The following is a 21,466-nucleotide window of genomic DNA, read 5'->3' on the forward strand; positions in this document are numbered from 1 at the left end:
AACTAAATGGGTGTTTCAGAATAAATTGAATGAGCAAGGTGAAGTTGTTAGAAAAAAAGCAAGACTCGTTTATAAAGGTTACTCTCAGATGGAAGGAATTGATTTTGAGGAGACTTTTGCTCTGGTAGTTAGAATTGAAGTTGTTAGATTTTTTATTGTTTATGCTTCTTACAAGGATTTCAAAGTATATCAGATGGACTTCAAGTCAGCCTTTCTTAATGGTGATCTAGAAGAATCCTACATAGAGCATCCAGATGTTTTTCAGTTGATAGATCAGAAAGATATGGTTTGCAGGTTGAAAAAATCACTGTATGGATTGAAGCAAGCTCCAAGAGCCTAGTATGCCAGATTGGATAAGTATTTTATGAAGCTTGAATTCAATAAAGGTTTTGCTGACAATAATCTATACTTCAAGATTGATAATGATAACATCTTGATTGTTGAAGTTTTTGTTGAAGATATTATTTTTGGTGGAAATGATGGTTTGTGCAAGAAGTTTGCTAATGATATGTTGAATGAGTTTGAGATGTCTATGATAAGTGAGATGAAATTACTTTTGGTATTGCAAATTACTTAGTTGGATAAAGGTATTTCTATATCTCAATCTAAGTATGTGAAGTAATTGTTGAAAAAGTTTGGTTTAGATGATGTAAAGCCTGTTGGTACACCTATGGTGACCGGATGAAGCTAACAAAGGATGATGATTCTCTGAAGGAAAATCAGAATAGATACAAATCTATTATTAGTGCTTTTTTGTATTTGACTCGGAATAGACCAGATATTATGAATGTTGTGTGTCTTGTTGCTATATTTCAAGTTGATCCCAAGGAATCTCATGTTGTTGTGAAAAGAATTTTCATATATTTGAAAGGGACAGTTGACTTTGGTTTGTGGTATCCTAGAGATGATGATTTCACTTTGATTGCTTTTACAGATGTTGATTGGGAAAGTGATGTTGATGAAAAAAAGACTACTACTGGTGATGCATTTTTCTTGGGTAAGAGATTGGTTTCATGGGCAAGTAAGAAGCATAATGCTATATCTTTATCTACTATAGAAGCTGAATACATTGTTGCTGCTAGAAATTGCACTCAGGTGATTTGGATGAAGCAGATGTTGAAGGATATTAGAGTTACTTTTGATGAGCCTACTACTATATACTATGACAATTCAAGTGTTATCAATATTTCTAAGAATCTAGTGCTACATTCTAAAACCAAGCATATATCAATCAAGTTTCATTTCTTGAGAGAGAAGGTAAATGAGAAGGAAGTCAGATTGGAGTATGTATCTACAAAGGAATAGATTGCAAATATCTTCACAAAGTCTTTGCCTAAAGATACATTTGAGTATCTTAGAGAGAAGCATGGGGTGATTGGCCCTCTTGATGAGAACTAAGATGCATGGAGTTGCATTAGTCTGGTGGACTTCTCAGAGATATCTTGTGATCTAGATTGATGAGTGAGGTTGTTTAAGATGTTCAGAATTGTTAGTGTGTGTCAAAGGGGAGAGAATCAATATTTATGTTGTTTCTAGATCAGGTCCTATCCATTTTGATGGTTCCCATTGATCGTTGTGCGTGTTATTGATCATTTTCAATATCTAATGGTGTTCTTCCTATTATGTGACATACTTGATGTTTGAAGCATGTTGTGGATGTCTAAGGTGTAATTATTGGAGGTGTTGCATGTTTGCGGTATTAATTTGGGTCCAAACTATGCCTTAGCCAACATTGTTTTGGTTCACATGTATTGTTGTAGCATGTGAGTTTATTATTTTGTAATTAGTGTTGAGGGTTTAGTCAACCTTGAAATATAGGTTGATGATTTGTATAGATATGTGTAATATTCATTTGTGAGATGTATTTGCATGTGTGGACATTGAATTGATATTTTAGTATCAGAGATAAAGTGTGAAAGAGTTTGAAAGAGTGTAAAGAAGTGGAAAGAGCAAAGTTTGATTATCTATGCTTAAATCAGAACTGTAACCAGGCATTGGGAGATGTTATTTTCACAATTCATGTAATTCAGATTGTTGTTCGATATGTGTAAGACAATGAGTATTCCTTAGGGTTGTATCCCTTCTTGTACTTGAGTAGTGAGCTCTAGGTAGTGTGTCTGCATGCATGTGCATTCCCCATTGTAATATTTACATTTACTCCTAATAGAGTATTATCTCATTGTGGGTAGGTTCTTGCCGTTGTTTTTCCCTTAATTGAGTTTTCCACATCAAAAATCTTAGTGTTATGTGTGATATTGATGTGGTGATGGTTTATGTTTTCATTGCAAATAATCAAATCTGAATTTAAGTTTAAGTTGTGTTGAGTTTGAGAGAAAATTTATTCACCCCCCCCAATTTGTTGCATTGTTGCCAACATTGGTTGCCTCCCATATTGTTCTATTCATCCTTTCCAGTACACCATTTTGTTGTGGTGTCCTCAGTGCAAAAAATTGTCTTCTAATATCATTTTTCTCACAGAAGTTGTTAAAATCATCAGAAACAAATTCTCCTCCTTTGTCAGATCTCAAACACTTAATTTTTCTATCAACTTCATTCTCAACTCTAGCTTTGAATATCTTGAATTTTTCTAATGCTCCTGAATTCTCTCTCAAAAATGCATCCCATGAAATTCTAGAATAATCATCAATTAGCAACATGAAATACCTCTCACCTTGTATGCTCCTTATTTTGGTAGGACCACATAAGTCTATGTGCACTAACTCCAACAATTCGGTGGATGATTGTTCCTTTCCTTTCAATGTTCCTCTTGTCTTTCCTTCTTGACATTCTTTGCAAATTTTGTTATCTGGTTTGGTTAGCCTTGACAAATCTCATTGCACTTGATGAACTGATCTTTACCAAATTATCAAAGTTGATATGACACATCCTCTGGTGCTAGAGCGAACTATCATTGATCTGAGATATTAAACATACTTTTAGCTCCTTCTAGCTAAGACATATTTCCACTAGTATTTTTCCCTACTGCAATAACAATTTTGGATCCCATCCGGATCTCATAACCATTTTTGCACATTTTCCCAACACTCAAGAGATTATGATGCAAACCCTTTACATAGTAAACATTATTAGTATTATGATTTCCATCAAAAGTAGTAGAGCCAATTCCTACAATTTGTGTTGTCTAATCATCTCCAAATCTAGCAGAATCCTCCATCATTCTTTTCAAGCTTTATGAACTCACACTTATCACCAGTCATATGATTTGAGCATCCACTATCAATCAACCATTTGTTTCTATCTCTTCTAGCATACAAAGTAGTAGCAATAGTCTTAGAAACATTAGTCTTAGGTACATCATTTTCGACCAGAAATATACAATCACCAACTTTACAATCTGATTCATCATCTAAAATATCAACATCATCTTTAACATAATAAGCTTTCTTGTTAACCTTCCCTTTATTCTCCTTGAATTTTGGTCTTGATCCTTTTTCTGGACATCTAGTAGATATATGACCAATCTTTCCACATCTAAAACATTTAAGAGGTAACATACCTTTATATTTGTCGATGCCTTTCTTCAATCACCTTACAAATTTTTCTTCCATTTCATCCAAGATTTCATCTTTTGGATCTTCCTTAGAGGCTTTAAAGGCATACTCAGATTTTGCTTTGTCTTTTCCAAACTTCCTTATCTCAAATGTTGACAAGGTGCCATATAGTTGTTCCCTAGTAAACTTCTTCAAATCATAGGTTTCTTCAATAGAATAGATCTTATCATTGTAGCTTTCTAGTAGAGACATCAGAATCTTCTCACTTATGTCTTCATATATCAAGGTGCTACCAAGTTCTCTGATTTCATTTACTACACTATCAACCTTTTGAAAATAGCTTGTTATAGTTTCTCCTTCTATCTTCAAGTTCTCATATATGTGCTTAGCTGTCAACTTCTTTGATAATTTAACTTTGTCATTCCCTTCATAGATATCCTTCAACTTTTCCCAAACCTCATGAGTAGTATTCAATGAAATAACCTTTGTTAATATGGTCTTTGATAAATCACTACAGATAACATACCTCTCCTTTTCATTTTCTTCATAGGTTTGAATTTGATTTGGAATGGTAGGACCATTTTCCAATTGTACATAGTTAGTTTCCACTACTTTCCAAGTGTTGTAGACCAAGGAGATCAGGTAACCTCTCATCTTCACTTTCCAGAAGCCATAGTTGTATCCTTCAAAGATAGGAATGGTTAATTCATGTGCCATCAGATCAGGATCTACCTCAAGTGGTTAAGCTCTTTTCCAAGGAACCAAAGTACTGACACCAATTGTTAAATATCTGGGCAACTAAGAGGGTTGGTGAATCAATTGAAAATAAATCTTTCCTTAATTATTTTATAAATCTAAATTAACCAACATAATTAATTAAAGAAGATATAACATAAAAACGCATACATAAAATAGATCACACAATGAACACTAGATATGATGTGGAAAACCCAAGAAGGGAAAAACTATGGAGAATGTTAGTTCTCAATATATAACAATGGTTAAGGTGATTTTTACAAAGGGTGGTTCACTGCTAGAAAGGCTCACTATCGTAGGGCTCACCACCCTAAAAGGCTCACTACTGAAGGAAGAAGAAACAAAAGAAAATCCACCACTGAAACATAAACATCAATTTTGAAATTGCTTCTAGTGTCTCTCAACAACACACTTTGCATATCAACATCAATTGGATTTTCCTTTTTAGTCTTGCACATCTTCCATGTCTCAACATAATCAGATCATCTTCTTATATATATTGTCTCTGAGAAACATAATCTGCTAAGTCATTCAAACAAAGATTCAAAATAGGTCATCACTAAACATTCTGGTGATGGGAAGGAATGAGAAGTAGACAATACCACAACATGCACTTCATTGGTCATATCAACATGTTACATCCATCACAAGCATCAGACCCAAATCATGACACAAGTGCTACACAAATGTTGCTACTCAACCTCCAATTCTAGATCGAACCGAACCCAAAATAACAATACCCAACTTAGAAAAAATAAAAATAAATCCAAGATACTCATGAATACAATCGATCAATACCATATTCAATAAATAGAGAAATATGGATGACCATCATCATAAACAATCAGCACTAAATATCAATTATAGCACACATTTTAGATCACCAAACATTCCAAGAACATGTCCTCTGAATCACTATTCTCAAAGCAATATGTTGATATCAATGACAACCATTAATGATAACCATCAACATCACATTTGCAATAGAAATATCATGCCAATTGTAGGGACACAAAAGAAAATGGGTAAGGCATGGGAATGGGGAAACAATCAATTGCCCATTAAGAGGCATAACAACCATCAAGTGTATTGAAATATCATGATTCTAGGCAAGGTTAAAACCCTGTGACCCACTATAATGGAGATTATTATTCTTAATTTGCTACTTTGAAAGGAAATTCATGAGGAATTGGAGCAAGAGTGGAGAAAAAGAGTGAGCAACATGGAGGTAGAAAAGAATAGACATCTAAGTCAAAGGATGTGAGAGAAATGAGGGATGTTGCAGCTTCAAGTTGTAGCGTTGTAAATTGTACGCACTTGCTAGGGTGGTACAATTTCACACCTAGTTTAGCACCCGCCTTGGCGCATTTTGCATTTTGCATTGCATTTCCCCTTAGCGCTTAATTAATTAAATTAATTAGGTCTAAGGTTCTATTTTATCATCTCCCATATCATAAAGTTGGGCCCTTTTCATTAAAGTGTGCCCCTTTCATTTTATTCCTCCAATACATCATTTAATCAAAAACCCTAATTAGGTCCTATTTTGAACTTGGGGGCTTGATTTCGGGGGTCAAAACATCTCGGAATTAGCTGTAACTTTGGGATTCTCTCTAAAATCATCATATCCGACAGTCCTGAAAATTTGGTGAAAAGTTGTCGGGACCATGGCGCCCGGAGTGCAACATGGTCCCGGACATTTTTCCCAAAATTTTAGGAGTGCGATCCAATCATAAAATAAAGCTTAACCCCAAGAAATTGGTGGGAGATTCAATCTCTAAGTCGGCCTAAAGTTGAAATTAAGACCTAGGGTTTCATACATAAGAGCTCTCTTTCTTCATTTGAAAGGATCAGAATTTTGGCTTTCGAGGACCTTCTATGTAGCGAAAGAGAAGATCTTTGAAGACTTCAATAACATTCAACATCCATCCATCAAGCATTCATCAATTTCATTCATTTAGGGCTTGGGAGACATTGAAGAACAATAGGAGATTACCGACTGAAGATTGGCTTGTACTCCTCCCTTGAGGGTTGGGTATGATTTCATGTTGTTTTCATGTCTTTGCATAAGCTTCAATATATCCTTTATTCATGCTTTAGATCACTTTGCATCTTGATTTAGAGCATTTACATTATCATTTACAAGCAATTAGGGTTTACTTTCTAGGTTGCTCTAGTTTGCTTTCTTGCATTTAAGGACCTTGCACACACACTAGGTCTGCACACACAATACATTTTACAATACAACTTGGCTATTCATGGAGGTGGAAATCACTGAAGCAAGGGTTTGACTAAGGCAAAACCCTATATAGCCGCCCACCACACCTTTTCAGATATAAGTGCAGGTTTCGGAATCCGGACGACGCCGCAAGTTACAGATCCGGAAGAAGCAGACGAAGACCGAACTTCACACCAAATCTCAGAGAAAAAGACCAGGACAGGGGCGTGGGGCACCCTGGTCCTGCCAGGACAGGGGTGCTGGGCGCCCTGGTCCTTTTGACAGCAGTTTTCAGCATTTTTGACAGCTTTGCAAAACAGCAGTTTTCGGAGTAGTTTCAGGGGCAGAATTAGGACAGTGATGCCCGCGCCCCCGTCCCAAACATTTTTAGTCAGATTTTAACTCTGGGTACGCATTTGCATTCTTGCCTTGTCCTTGTGTTTACAGCTTTCCATTGTTTAAGTTCAATTCTGCAATCTTGTTATTAGTTCATACTTGCACTTTTGGGATTAGGATTTGAACTTGCATCACTTCATCTTTCAATTGCAACAAAGGAATAGAAATCCTAATAGGTAGCCCGTGGCTCTCTCTTCCACAAAAAGAAGTAGCCAATTGTGTGATACCTCTAGGCTCTTTCGTATTCCACAAGTGTGTGGTTGAAAGTGAGATTAGGGCATGTTTGCTTAGTGTCACTTTTTCTCCCACACACAAGTATTGGAAATACATAGGACTTCATTAATCCATGTCCCACTCTTCTTTTAGTTGAATTTTTGGTTTCTTCTATTGTCTAATGGTTAAAAATTGTAACATGCTAGCTATTTCATAAACAAAACATAAGGAAAATGCTTTTCAATATCATAAAGAAATTACCAACTTTTACATAAATCCAAAACTTTTGAAACTTTTTCAAACATATTATGATTCATGAATTAAAATGAAATTAAACATCTTTTGAATGGAAATGCATAAAGAAAAAGTAATCTTTACTTTTCTTCTAACATTAATTCAAATGCAATAACTAAAAAGAGAGGTTAGAGTTTATTGATATTTTTGCTTTCCAATCTATAATCTCATACAAGTCTCAACTTACACTATAGGAGGGAGAGAATCATTAGGGTGTTTTACCTCCTACCACAAACCTAGTGGTCCCCTACACATTTTCCTTATGGAAGTAGACCTACCCTTTATGAGGTTGCAAACATAGGACTAGATCTCATTGCCATTTGAGCTTCGTGTTTGTAACCTACATGACTCTAGCCAACCACACACTATAGGTACTTCCTAACTAGTATGACCATTATGAGTAGGAAGTGTATCTATTTCATGTGAATTGACAGACGTATGCAAAACACTGCACCACCTTGGCCAAAGGTTTTAATAAGGTGCAATCATGTTTAATGCATTTTCAGTGTTCACCATCATACTTGACTTATTCTTATTAACTTAAGTTTAGCTTGACTTTACTAGGTTACTAACCACCTTGATATGCTAACTAGATTATGTCAACTGTTTAGTGCAAACTACTATAGACTCATGTGGCTGTATTTAAATCAACTTAGTTTAGTTGATAGGTTTTCATAATACATGGAAGGACTTCTAAAGATTTACTACTCTTATCATAATTCATATTGTTATTCGACATAAATAGCTATGTTTACAAATGTAAATTCTTGGCATATAGCATGTGTACATGTATGTGCATCTGTGCACATATATGCATACATGCATATGTTCTTCCACTTTAATGGCACATCACATATGTGCATGCATGTCCATCCTTGCACATACATCCATATATGCATGTATCCCTCTTTTCATATTTATTAAATCACCATGTTTCCTTAATGTACTGTAATTGGTTGCTCATTACTTATTAAGACCTTTGAGCCTTATCAAACATCTCTAATTCATAAATACATATGACCATGGTCTATCAACCTCTTTATTCAATCACTATGAATAACTTAATAAGACCTTTGAGCCTTAGCAAGGAGTCCCCATGAAAGTGTTATTCTTATGGCGGAGGGTACTAGACTCAAACATAGAGGAAAAGACCCCAAAGTTGGTGGGCTTGATGATACCCTTAGAGTCAATGAGGATGTTCCTAGCCTTGACATCACAGTGGATGTATACCTATTGGTGGAGGTATTCGAGGGCATTTAGGGTATCTTTGAAGATCAGCCCAATCACGAGCTCTACTAGGCCCCCAACAAAAGTAGCTTGCATGATTGACTGGCAAGACTCACTCACCATGAAGGGTATGACTACCCAAAATCTCTCCTGGACTATGAAGCAATTGTGGGAACAAAGGACATTTGGGTGTTCCATCAAGCTCATCATCTATACCTCCTGCTAGATGTCATCTAGGTTGGTGTTCAAGTGCTCCAAGTCTATTCTCTTTATGACCATCATCTCTTTCATTGGGATGTACCCTACCTCATACACTGACATGCTCACACCCCACACAATTTCTTGAAAAATATGCATCCCCTATTTCTTTGTAGGAAAATAATCCAAGGAAAGAACACCATTTTGAATGAGTTTCCAATGAAGTGCATGTGGATCTCAATATGCTTAGTGCACTGACGCTCCACTAGCTTGTGATAAATATATATGGAACTTTGATTATCACACCAAAGAGTAGTGGGATGATTAGTAGGAAATCCAAACTCATCCATGAACTATGAAAGCTAAAGAACCCCCTGACTACACAAGACCATTCCTTGATACTCAACCTCAGTTGATGATAATGTAATAGAATTTTTCTTCTTGCAAGACTAGGCAACTAGACTAAAAACAAGACAAAAGACAAATCCCAAAGTAGACTTTTGATCATCAACGTCACCAACACAATCTAAGTTGATGAATCCCACAATCTCAATAACACTTGATGCATAGTGGATGCCAAACTGTGTAGTACCTAAAAATAACTTGGCTATCTCACAGTGTCTCTCATGAGGATCTTGATAGAAATGAGAGACAAGACTAACTACAAAGGAAATGTCAAGATGACTAAGTGTCAATTATAAACGGCTACCAACGAACTACCAATACAAGGTAGCATTGATTGATCAAGTATTTTAACTCGTAGATAACTCAACACCTAACTAAAAAGGAGTAGGGTAGTTGTAATCAACCATCCCAAATATTTAAAACAAATCAAGAGCTTACTTCTACTAAAAGAAACAAATATTGATAGAAGATTGATGAACCTGGAGACTAAGGGAGTAATGCAACATAGCAAGGTCGATCATTGTTGGATATTGTTGGGAAGTTTGTTGGAATGATGTGTTGTCATTATTGTCAACATATTCTTGTGTATTCCAATATTGCATTCAGATTGGATGAGTTGGTTTAGCCATTGTGCTGCAAATGCGTTGTTGTAGATTAAAGGGTTTGAGATTAGTATCTATAGTTTATTCAGCTAAAGTTTTAGAGGATCGCATGATGATTCGATCAAGTTATGAGATCCGGTATTATGGTTGGTTTTTCAGTTGTTTGTGTTGATCACTATTATTGAATTTTCTCTACATTACTCTGAGTTTCAATATCTTGGTTTGTATATTTGGAAGAGTGTTTGGGATGTTCATATGTGTCCTTAAATTAGATGGTTCATGATTTGGAGGTCCGAAAGTGAATCTTTCAGTTTGACAGTTAGTTTAGTGAGTGTTCTTGAGGTTCAGTATAATGATGATGAAGATTCTAGTAAGTGGTGAGTTTGCGGTTGTTGTTGTGGTAATTAATGATGCTTGTGGATGTTTCTAAATTGGGTCCTATCCAGGTTGATGGTCCACATTGATTGTTGTGCACATTATTGATGATTTCTTTGGTATGTTCATGTTATGCAATGTTCTTGGTTGACTGGATGATTGTAGCATGTTGCAGATGTTTGTGGCTTAATTATTGGTGGTGTTTCATGTTCAAGGTGGTAATTTAGGTCCATACTATGGCTTAGTGGACATTGTCTTGGTCCACATGTAATTGTAGCGTGTGTGGCTATATTCTTTGTAATGTGTGATGAGTGTTGAGTCGACCTTGAAATATAGGTTGATGATTTGTATAAATATATGTAATAATCATGTGAGAGATGTGTGAATAATGCTTTAATCTTTCGGTAGCAGTGAAGAAGTGTGAAGAAGTGTGGCAAAGTAGATCGGATTGTGTGCTTAATTGGAACTGTAACCAAACATGAGGAGATGCTATTTTCTCAGTTCATGATCTTCTAGATGTAATCCAATTTTTTTTGTAAGACAGTGAGTCTTCCTTAGGGTTGTAGCCCTTCTTGTTATGTGATGTGAGCAGTGAGCTCTAGGAAGTGTGCTTGAATGCATGTGCATTCCCCATTGTAATATTCCATTTACTCCTAACAGTGTATTATCTCATTGTGGGTAGGTTCCTAGTGTGATTTTTCCCTTAACCGGGTTTTCCAAGTCAAAAATCTTCGTGTTATGTGTGTTATTGATGTGGTGTTGATTTATGTTGTCATTGTTAATTAAGATCTGAAATTATGTTTGAGATAAGTAAAGTTTGTGAGGAAACTGATTCACCCCCCCTCTCAATTTGTTGCATTGTTTCCAACAATTGTTATCAGAGCTAGATCCTCCAGAAGAAGCTTGACAACTTGAGGTGATTAGGGGTGGTAACCTATGCTTATAAGAAGGATAGTCTGAGATTTGATGAAATGAACTACACTCTTTGGAATAACCAAATGGAGTGTCACTTGAGATGCATTGGTGAAGATTACTGGAAGATTACTAAGAATGTGTATAATGTTCCTCCGAATGGTCCTAAAACTCTGGATGAGATAAAGGAAGATGAATTCAATATTAGAGCTAAGGAAGCATTATTGAGTTCCCTTAATAAATCTAAGATGACTAATGTGATGTATTTGCAAACTACTCATGAGATCTGGAAGAAGCTAGAGACTTTGTATGAAGGTGACAACCATGTGAAAGTTTCTAAGTTGCATAGCTTGAAGGGAAAGTATGAGATGTTGAAGAATGATGAAGATGAGATCATTACCTCCTTTATGTAGAAAGTGAATGAGCTTATGTTGAATATCATATGTGCTGGTGGAGTAATGGAAGAATCAGAGATTGTAGCTAAATTACTGAGATCCTTGCTTCCTTCTTACAAGCACAAGGTTGATTCTATTGAGGAGACATGAATGGTCAGATGTGACTACAGATATGTTGATTAGAAAGCTTTCTCCCTTTGAGTTGAGCGAATTTGGTGAATCTCTTGCTAAGTCAGAATCTGCATTCAAAGCTACTATTTCCGGGAAGGAGAAATATAATCTGGGAGAAATTTCTACAAGGGTGTCAAGATATGAGAAGGAGATGAAAAAAATTGAAGAAGAAGAAAGAGAGCTTGAAGAGCTTGAAGCCCTGATTGCCAGAAGATTGCTGAAATGAGTCGGTAAGTATGAAGGGAAGTTGCCTCTTAATTGTTTTTCATATAATAAGATAGAACACATTTCTTCAAGGTGTCTAGAAAGAGTTTTTAAGAAGTCATACAAGCCTAAATATCAGAACAAGTCATACTATGTTGCTAATGAAGGTGTGACTTATGATGAATCTGATAAGGGAAATTTAGGAGATGAATGGGTGATTATTGCTATCAAGGAAGATGATTCGGTGAATATTGATTCTAGTAGCTGCATTAATGAGGAGAAATATTTAGCTGCTAAAGTTGAAGAAAATGGTTAATGGGTTATTGATAGTGGTTTCTCTCACCATATGACAGGTCATAAGAGTAAGTTTGTGAGTATGGAAAATTATGATGGTGGTGTCATAAGATTTAGAGATGACAAAGTTGATATAATCCATGGTAGAGGTTCTATTTCTCTTGATGGTAAGAATAACATTGATGATGTCTTATATGTAGAAGGTCTAAAGCATAATATTTTGAGTGTTTGAGAGATGGTTGAAAAGGGATATGATTTGCAATTCAAGAATGGAAAATGTAAGATCTTGAGTGTTTTCGGAATTGAGATTGCTTTAGGTACAAAGACTAAAGGTAATATCTTCACTTGAATGCTAGTGGTAAAAGTTGTTTGATTACTCAGATTGATGAAAGTTGGTTATAGCATAGAAGGATGTACCATGTGGATTTTGATTGCATGGTTAAGATAAGTTCTACTCAAGCAGTGAGAGATATTCCTAAGCTGGTAAAGCCTTCTAATCTGATATGTAAGGAATGTCAATTAGGGAAGCAGACAAGAGTTTCTTTCAAAAGTAAACAGTATACTTCTAATGGAATATTGGATCTTGTGCATACTGATTTGTGTGGTCCTTCTAGAGTGAGAAGCTAGTACGGTGACAGGTATTTCATGTTACTGATTGATGACTATTCAAGGATGATATGGGTTACTTTATTAAGAGAAAAGTCTGAAGCATTGGAGAAGTTGAAGATTTTTAAAGCTATGGTTGAGACAGAGACTGGAGTGAAGCTGAAGTGTCTGAGATCTGACAGAGGTGGTGAATTTACTTCTGGTGAGTTTAATGCATTTGGTGAAGAGCATAGGGTGGAGAGATGGTTATCTACTTCGTGGACCCCTCAATACAATGGTGTTGTGGAGAGGAAGAATATAACAATTCAGGAAGCTGCTAGAACGATGATGATTGAAGGAAATGTTCTGCATATCTATTGGAGAGAAGTTGTGAGTACTATTGTATACACTTTTAACCAGGTGCATATCAAAGGTGATACTAGTAAGATTCTTTATGAGTTATGGTTTGTTCATGTTCCTATAGTTAGATATTTTAGAATTTTTGGTAGTAAATGATATATTGGAAGAGATGAAGACCTAGGGAAGTTTGATGCTAGATGTGATGAAATTTTTTTCTTGGTTATTCTACTGAGAGAAAGGCCTACGAGTGTTATAATAAGAGATTGAGAAAGATAGTTGAAAGTTATAATGTGAAAGTTGATGAAGGAAATGAGTATCAACCCAGATGCTCCAGATATGATTCATATGATCAAGATGTTAGTTTAGATAAAGGAAAGAAACTACAGACCCAAAATCAAACTCAGATTGCTCCAGAAAAGCTTGAGAAGGAAGGAGAAGGTACAAGTGCTAGTGCAGAATAAAGAGCTCAAGAGTCTAGAAATCAAGAAAATCATAAGACTCCCACGTATGTGAGGTTGAATCATTCAAAGAATTAGATCATAGGTGATAAGAATAGAGGTGTGACAACTAGGAGAAGAATTGCTGAAGAGTATTGCTTGATTTCTAAGATTGAACCTAAAGATGTTAATGAAGCATGAAAAGATGAAAATTGGGTTAAAGAAATGGAAGAAGAATTGAACTAGATTGAAAATAATAATGCATGGATTCTTGTTCCCAAACCTAAGGATAAAAATGTAATTGGAACTAAATGGGTGTTTCAGAATAAATTGGATGAAAAAGGTGAATTTGTTAGGAATAAAGCAAGACTTGTTTGTAAGGGTTATTCTCAAATGGAAGGAATTGATTTTGAGGAGATTTTTTCTCTGATAGCTAGAATTGAAGCTGCTATATTATTTATTGCTTATGGGTATGTGCAGGATCATGGTGGGCCAAATAGGCCCTTAAGTGGCAATGAAAATAAAAAAACAGAGTTAGGCAACTTAACATAAAAATTTGAATAAGCTACCAACATTATTTCAAAAATATTGAAGAATATAATTCATAGAAAATTGAATGTAGTCTCTAAGCTACTAGTTTTTTTTCTAAAAAAACAAATGCATTTGACTAAAATTTGAAATTTCCATGCACTAGTACTAAAATTTTAGGAAAAATATAAGAAGTGGGTGTTTGTTTGACCACCCTAATCACAATCAAATCATAATGTTTTTTTATAATATTTTAGTTATAAGTAGGAGGCTCATGTTCGGATGTGACACATTATTTTTTGTATTTGTTTTTTAAATAAATAACTAATTATGATTTTTTTTTACAACTTTTTAAAAATATAAAAAAATTGTATGTTTGACCACCATAACTTGCTCAAAACTTTATGAAATTCAATTTTTCTTTTTGTAATCCTATAATATATGAAACATAGAATGTGACGCATGTTTTGGATTCAAAAAATGTGACACCATTTGAAATTTATAGATGTTTTTCAATAGCCTATGAATCAAAACTTTAGTTAGAATATCGCCACTTTTTGGCCCCTCATGATCCTACACATACCCAAATGCTTCTTACAAAGATTTAAAAGTTTATCAGATGGATGTCAAGTGAGCCTTTCTTAATGGTGAGATTGAAGAAGAAGTTTATATTGAGCAACTAGATGGATTTGAGTTAACAGATGAGAAAGATATGGTTTGCGGGTTGATGAAAGAACTGTATGGATTGAAGAAAGCCCCAAGAGCTTGGTATGCCAGACTGGATAATTATTTGATGAAGCTTGAATTCAATAAAGGTACCATTGACAGTAATTTGTACTTAAATATTGATAATGATAACATCTTGATTGTTAAAGTTTTTGTTGATGACATTGTTTTCGGTGGAAATGATGATTTGTGCAAGAAGTTTGTTGATAATATGTAGAATGAGTTTGAAATCTCTATGATTGGTGAATAAAAATTTTTTGGGGATTGCAAATTACTCAATTGGATAAAGTTAATTTTATATCACAGTCTAAGTATGTGAAGGAATTGCTGAAGAAGTTTGGGCTAGATGATTCAAAACTAATTGGTACACATGTGGTGACCGGATGTAAGTGGACAAAGGATGATGACTCTTTGAAAGAAAATTAGACGAGATGCATATCTATGATTGGTGGATTGTTGTATTTAACTCACACTATACCAAATATTATGAATGTTGTTTGTCTTGTTGCTAGATTTCAAGTTGATCCAAAGGAATCTCATGTAGCTATGAAAAGAATGTTCAGATATTTGAAAGGGACAGTTGATTTTGGTTTGTGATATCCTAAAGATGATGATTTTACTTTGAGTACTTTTACTAATACTGATTGTGCAGGTGATGTTGATGACATAAAGAGTACTAGTTGTGGTGCATTTTTCTTGGGTAAGAAGTTGGTTTCATGGATGAGAAAGAAGAAGAATGCTATCTCTTTATCTACTGCAGAAGCTTAATACATTGCTACTTCTAGCAATTATACTCAGGTGATATGGATGAAGAAGATGCTAAAGTATATCAGAGTTTTTTTTGATGATCCTACTACTATATACTATGATAATTCAAGTGGTGTCAACATTTATAAGAATCTTGTGTTTCATTCAAAGACTAAGCATATATCAATCAATTTTCATTTATTGAGAGAAATGGTGAATGCGAAGGAAGTTAGATTAGAGTATGTATCTACAAAGGAACAAATTGTAGATATCTTCATGAATCCTTTGCCTAAGGATACTTTTGAGTATCTCAGAGAGAAGCTAGGGGTGATTGCCCCTCTTGATGAGAACTAAGATGCATTGAGTTGCATCAGTCTGGTGGACTTCACAAAGATATCTTGTGATCCAGATTGATGAGTGAGGCTTCTACTCAGGGAGAGTAGTCAATGTTGTGGTTCAGATGTTCATATTTGTGAGTTAGTTCTAAGGGGAGAGAGATTTGTACAAAATGTTCCCTTTGCATTGAAGTCAAAGGATGAGAGAGTCATGTGAAAAACTATGGGGGAGAGAGTCTTGTGTTGAGATGTGTGCATGATCTCAGGGGGATATTGTTGAGAGTTATGGGATGATTGTTGGTAGTTGAATTATTTTTTCTCATTGATTGTCTTTCACATTCATATGTTGCCATCAATGCCAAATTGTTGGATATTGTTGAGAAGTTCATTGGAATGATGTGTTGTCATTGATGTCAACATATTCCTATGTATTCCAATGTTGTAGTCAGATTGGATGAGTTGGTTTGGCCAGTGTGTTGTAGATGAGTTGTTTCAGATTAAAGGGTTTTGAGATAAGTATTTCTAGTTGATTCAGCTAAAGTTTCAGAGGTCCACATGATGATTTGATTGAGTTATGTGATCTAATATTATGATTGGTTTTTTAGTTGCTTGTATTGATCAGTGTTCTGTATTTTGCTCCGCATTTCAATATATTGGTTTGTGGATTTGGCAGTGTTTGGGACATTCATATGTGTCCTCAATTTAGATGGTTCATGATTTGGAGGTCCGCAAGTGAATCTTTCAGTTTGACAGTCAGTTCAGTGAGTGTTATTGAGGTTTAGGATAATGATGATGAAAATTATAGTAAGTGGTGATGTTGTGGTTGTTGTTGTGGTAATTCATGATGCTTGTGGATGTTTCTAGATCGGGTCTTATCCATGTTGATGGTTTGTATTGATTGTTGTGCATGTTATTGGTGATTTCTTTGGTATGTTTGTGTTATGCGATGTTCTTGGCTGACTGGATGATTGTAGTGTGTTGTGGATGTTTGTGGCTTAATTATTGGTAGTGTTTCGTATTTAAAGTCATGATTTAAGTCCGTACTAAGTCTTATCCAATATTGTTTTGGTTTGCATGTAATGTTGTAGTGTGTGTGGTTATATTCCTTGTAATGTATGATGAATGTTGAGTCGACCTTGAAAAATAGGTTGATGATTTCTATAAATATATGTAATAATCATGTGAGACATGTATCTGCAAATGTGTGATATATGTGAATAATGTTGTAATCTTTTGGCAGTAGTGAAGAAATGTGAAGAAGTGTGGAAGAGAAGATCAGATTATGTGCTTAGCTAGAACTGTAACTAGGCATGAGGAGATTCTATTTTCTCAGTTCATGGTCTTCTAGATGTAATCCAAATGTTTTTGTAAGACAATGAGTCTTCCTTAGGGTTGTATCCCTTCTTGTTATGTGATTTGATTAGTGAGCTCTAGTCAATGTTCTTGAATGCATGTGCATTTCCCATTGTAATATTTCATTTACTCCTAACAAGGCATTATATCATTGTGGGTAGGTTCCCACCATGGTTTTTCCCTTAACCGGGTTTTCCACGTCAAAAATATTGGTGTTATGTGTGTTATTGATGTGGTGTTGATGTATGTTTTCATTGTTAATTATCAGATCTGAAATTGTGTTTGAATTAAGTAAAGTTTGTGAGAAAATTGATTCACCCCCTCTCTCAGTTTGTTGCATTGTTGCCAATAGATCATATCAAAATTATCCATCGAATCTCCCTGAGTATGCTCATTCATGGTAAGAGAACTCCCAGTGACAATCAAGTCATCCACATAGAGAACAAGAGTGAGAAGAACTCCCAGTACCTTTTAATGTAAACTATAGGATTAGAGTGAGATCTAGTGAATCCTATAGAAAGTTAAAAACTATCCATCTTCTCATAACAAGCTCTAGGAGCTTGTTTGAGACCATACAATGAATGACATAGCTTGCAAATAAGTGATGAATCTTACACAAATCTAGGTGGTTTCTCCATATAGATCTCCTCCTAAAGATCACCATACTAGAAAGCACTCTCATACATCCATCTAATACACTAACCAACCCTGAGATGCCTAAGAAAAATCCTTAGCCACTAGACGAGCCTTATACTTATTGTAATGGTGAAAAATTAAGGTTTCCTCCACATTAAGGATGAAAACCACCAATTTTTGCTTAGGGACCTATTACATTTTAAAACAAGGTTGAATCCAATAAATTTAGTCACAAACCAGCAAGGATAAGGGCTGAAAATACTGATTGGAGTCAATGTGTGAATTTGTTCACCCTCTTTTGTAAGTTGAATAGTTAAAATTAGGGTAAAGTGTTGGAAATGAAGGTAAAAACATAAAAACTACAAGCTACAATCATCGGATTGAGGCACAAACTTGGATTTGAGAAATATAAGTAGATTTAGACATGATCCCTGAAAGAGCTCCTAAAATGTCATGACCCTGGCAAAATTTGCCCTGGACCTCCACACTTTTCACACACCAAAGGGGAATTGATTTGTCTTTGTAAATGATGTCAATTCTGAAGATCGCATCTTCATATTTGTTTCCTTCACACAAAAAGAAAAGGAAATAGGTTGGGAATAGGGATTTACCTAATTCAAACCCTAGTTGAGGAATCAACTGATGCAGGAGCACCAGTGTAGTTCTTACTGGTTTGAGCAGTTAGTAGTGGAATTGCTTGGAGATCATGGCGTTTCTTCATGTTTGAGAGTTTAGCATTGTGGATTTGGAGTTATTCCCTTGAGTTTGTTGTCTTTATCATGTTTAAGATTCATGGCATTTGGATTTGATCCCGATGAGATACCAATTCCGATATTGGCTTGGTTCAAATGTTCTTAACAGTTAGTCTTGAAGTGTGTTGAGCGAAGTTGGATCGAGTTGCGGTGTGACTTGCGGATCATTGATTTATGTTTTTTGGGTCTTGTCTAATGTTCTTTGGCATTTGGCTGACCTTCCTACTGAACTACACTTCTTGGTTGTTATTTTATGGAAAGATTTCTTTAATTCTTAGGGCCGACCTAGTTACATGTTTCATCAATGTAATCTTATGAGGCTGACCCGGATATGTTCCAGTGGGTATAAATATGATATTATGTAATCATTTGCAGGGGAAAAGGAATTAGAATTGAGAATAAGGATTGAGATTCATATTTTTGTGATTCGGTTGATTCTTAGAGTCCTGGTTGGATTGTATCTGGCTTGAATCTTGCATGTAACTGGTTAACTACCAGATGTTCTTTTATGATTATATGATGACAACTGGATGCTTGCTCGAAGTTCTAAAGAAATAATATGATATGTTTATGCAATATTGTTATGTTTTCTTTCTTCTTTCATTGTGTTTCTCTTGCTACATAAGCTGATCAATTCTCTTTTGAGGGTTTCACCGGTTTTGGCTACATCAAGTTGTATCAGAGTTGGTTTGTAAACCTACTATTGGAGGAAGACCAGGTTATGCACCGGCTGGTTGGAGAGGAAGTTGAGGCAACATGTGGACTTGTTCAGATCGCCGAATGTGAGGTAGAGAAAGGTTTGCAGGTAGACCGCCGATCCTAGAGCTTGATCTTGAGGCAATTAGTGGGTGGAGACTTGAACAGATCGTTGATTGAGGCAAGCTACAGGTTGGACTGACAGATTATCGAGGAGAGGCAACCAGAAGCTATAGTCAGATCATTGAATCCCTAAGGAAGTTGCAAGTACCTACTAATAGATCAACAAACCAGATCAAGTGATGGGACTCACTTTTCAATTAACCTCAAGAGTCTACTGTAGGAGCATCAGTGTAGTTCTTACCGGTTTGAGCAGTTAGCAGTGGAATTGCTTGGAGATCGTGGCATTTCTTCATGTTTGAGAGTTTAGCATTGTGGATTTACATTCATTTTATTGAGTTCGTTGTCTTTATCATGTTCGAGATTCATTGCATTTGGATTTGATTTCTTATGAGATATTGATTCCGGTATTGGCCCGGTTGATATGTTCTTGCTGCTTAGCCTTGCAGTGTGTTTCACGAAGTTGGATCGGGTTGTGGTTGATTTCCGTGACTTGTGGATCATTGATTTAAATGTTTCTTGTGCCTTTTTTGATGTTCCTAGAGAATTGCATGATGTTTTATGCATTTTGGAGATGTTCTTGTGATTTGAGCTGACATGTTATCGTTAGCACGTTTCAGGAACCGGTTGGTCTATGGGCTAACTTGGTCAAGTTATTATTATTTGTGGATGGTATAAATAGAAGTTTTGTGAATCATTTGACAAGACAGAAGATAGAAGATAGAAGACAAATGTTAGAGATAGAGAGAAGATGTAGAACTGGCGAGATTCTCGTCTAGTGGACTGAAGCTGGAAGGGCTGAGGTCTAGATTAGGGTTGAACCGGTAGACTGTTACCGGAGGCCGATTTGATGTGTAGATGATATGTAGATCTTATATTTGTGTTGTAAGAATTGTTTGTATCCTGGACTGTGATCCAACATGTGGCATATGTAATTCTTCAAACTGTTATAAGAATTATTTATATTGTTTACTAGTTGTGTATTCTGTGATGTTACCAGTTGTTCTTTCTTCTTTATCTGGTATTTTGTTACTGGTTTCTGGTATATCTTGCATGGTGTTTGTGTTAGGCTGCAAGGATGGGATGTCCTTCATTGGATCTCCCTACCTTGACTACATCATCAACCTTGAATGAAATGTTACAAATATTGAAATAAATAATGAGAGGATATACCTCAGATCTGCAATGACTAATAATGATGATTTTCTTCTTGAATGTAATCATATATGTTGTATGAAATCGCATGAACATGACAAAAACCTAGTCACACACACATTCTTGCATATGAATGAAGAATGCAACCTTGAAGACCTCTATAAATGCTTGATGATGAATACTTCAATGCTTGAATGCTTGAATACTTGTTGATTATAATTTCACCCTTGTATCCTTGTATCATATCTATTTTCAAATTTTAAATGAGAGGGGAAAGCCTCCTTATATACTTTCCCATTGAAAAGCATGTTAATTTTCTTACACAGGCTGACACGGGGCTAGGTTTCCTACCCAAATTTAGAAATTCCCAAGGGGTTCAAAGGGGGCTCCAAATAGGGAGGAAAAAGGTGTGGTACCATGTTCCCAATGAAGACCAAGGCACCACACCTTGGTCCTACCCCATTTTAGGGCCATAACTAAGGGGCCATGTGGTGTATAAAGTGAAAAAGGCCATATTTGCATGATTTAAGTATAATTAGGTCTTAATTAAGTATTGGAGGACAAACACTAAGGTGAGGGCCCAAAACATGTACTAAATTGTAAGGGAGTAGAATTTAGGATGCTACATTTATCCCCCACTTTAGCGGGAGTATGAGCCTACACAAATACTCACGGTAAAGTGGATGAAAGAAAGAGCAATGAGGAGAAAAATCACAAGGAGTAAAACGCATGACTAATTTCGAGGAACCAAGCCCCCAATATTAGAATCTTAACTCACTCAAACATATACAAGGGCACACAAAACAAAACATGTAAACCATAAAGACAAAAAAACAAACAAAGGCAAAAGACAAAAGACATACAAGA

The sequence above is a fragment of the Cryptomeria japonica genome, chromosome 8 (assembly GCF_030272615.1).
Source record: "Cryptomeria japonica chromosome 8, Sugi_1.0, whole genome shotgun sequence".
Taxonomy (NCBI): Eukaryota; Viridiplantae; Streptophyta; class Pinopsida; order Cupressales; family Cupressaceae; genus Cryptomeria; species Cryptomeria japonica.